Source organism: Octopus bimaculoides, chromosome 3, assembly GCF_001194135.2.
Source record: "Octopus bimaculoides isolate UCB-OBI-ISO-001 chromosome 3, ASM119413v2, whole genome shotgun sequence".
NCBI classification, from domain to species: Eukaryota; Metazoa; Mollusca; class Cephalopoda; order Octopoda; family Octopodidae; genus Octopus; species Octopus bimaculoides.
In genome coordinates, this window is record NC_068983.1 from 75164204 (window position 1) to 75165750 (window position 1547).

At 30.9% G+C, this 1547-nt stretch overlaps 1 protein-coding gene across 1 annotated transcript in view; it reads right to left on the bottom strand.

The window, feature by feature from the left end:
• LOC106871706 (uncharacterized) overlaps positions 1–1547 on the bottom strand; it is a 343416-nt gene that overhangs the window by 6450 nt on the left and 335419 nt on the right. The gene's annotated exons all lie outside the window — the stretch shown is intronic.

A 1547-nucleotide genomic window follows, 5' to 3' on the forward strand; every position in this document is an offset into this window, starting at 1 on the left:
TTTTTTTTTTTGTTTAACTTCTATATCAATCATAGTTTAACAGAATTATGATTGAAATATTCTAACTGTGACAATCACTATCTTTGTGTATATTTTTCATTGATTCAATTGTTTGTTTGTTTGTTGTTATTTATGGTTATTGATTGTTTTATAAACAGTTGCTACTGCTCGCTTGCAACTTACCTTGTGTTTTACATATTCTATTAGGAAAAATATCCATGGTTTATCCACTTCAAAATCTAACTGCAATTTATTTAAGGCTTGAAAGGGAATTAATGTCATTAATTTCCAGGGATCTGATATAAGCAAATTCAAAGCAAGAAGTTTTCTCGGGTAATGTAACACCAACACCACCACAACCACCAACAACAACAACAACAACTGTTCTTCATTTCATTCCTTTTTAAATTACATTTAATTGTAGCATCCTTGTCATTTTTCATTCACTTTCTATGCAGGCATGGTTTAGACAGATCATCATTGTCTGAGCCAGTTCTTTTTTGCTGATGAATGAGTGGTGTAAGCCATATGCTACTTATACAATAACACCATAAAATTTTTTCCATGGAACTTTCTTTCCTTTTTCTCTTCTCCGTCTCTGACAAAAGACAACAGACCAAAACAATATACTTGCCTCAGTTTCTTCAATACTCTGTACCCCTTTTTTACCTTGTTTTTTTACCCGAGTTCTTTAGTTCATTGTCAACTACTTATAGCCATGCTAGAGACCTACTGTGTGTACCATATTTCCTGAGACACAAGTCAACAGAATATGTAGTATAAACATTCAAACATTGTTGCTATCTTTCCAAATATTGTTGCCTTTCACATGGAATTTCTGGTCCTCATAGTTATCTTGTATGTTGACCTACCTGTTCTGGCTGTAAATTTTGCTCTGAAAAATTCAACTTGTATGCCAGAAAATGTGGTATGAAGTATATCTTCATTTTATTGACTGCTTATTTTATATTCTTTAATACTAGTTATGTGTTTGAAATTGTTGAAACAGTGAGTTGCTACGAGCTACTCTACATTGATTTCTATAATAATACATTTGTATAATAATACATAACCTGCTGAAAAAATAACTAATCTGTCACATATGAGAGAGACCTATCCTAGTGACATTTAATATCTTCAACGGGGATTCATTGTCATATTCCTTTGGTAAAGAATGCAATTATTGTAAAACAAACCATCATCATCATCAACATTTAACGTCTTTTTCCAATACTTAATTGACCTATAAAATCACCTGCACCATATATATATATATATAAAACTTACTTGGAAAAGGATGCGTGGCGTTCGATCATATAATAATATAAATAATATATAAATATGTGCATATATACATACATATATGTACATACCTACATATATATATATGTATATATACATGCATATATGGGTACAGAACATCAAAAAAACGTTAAACACAATGAGAAATGAAAACAAAAACGAACTTTTTTCCAACAACGAAAAAACAGAGAAACGAGACATCCTTTCTGTTTTTCTCTTTCTGTTCACCCTTTCCCTATTCTTCT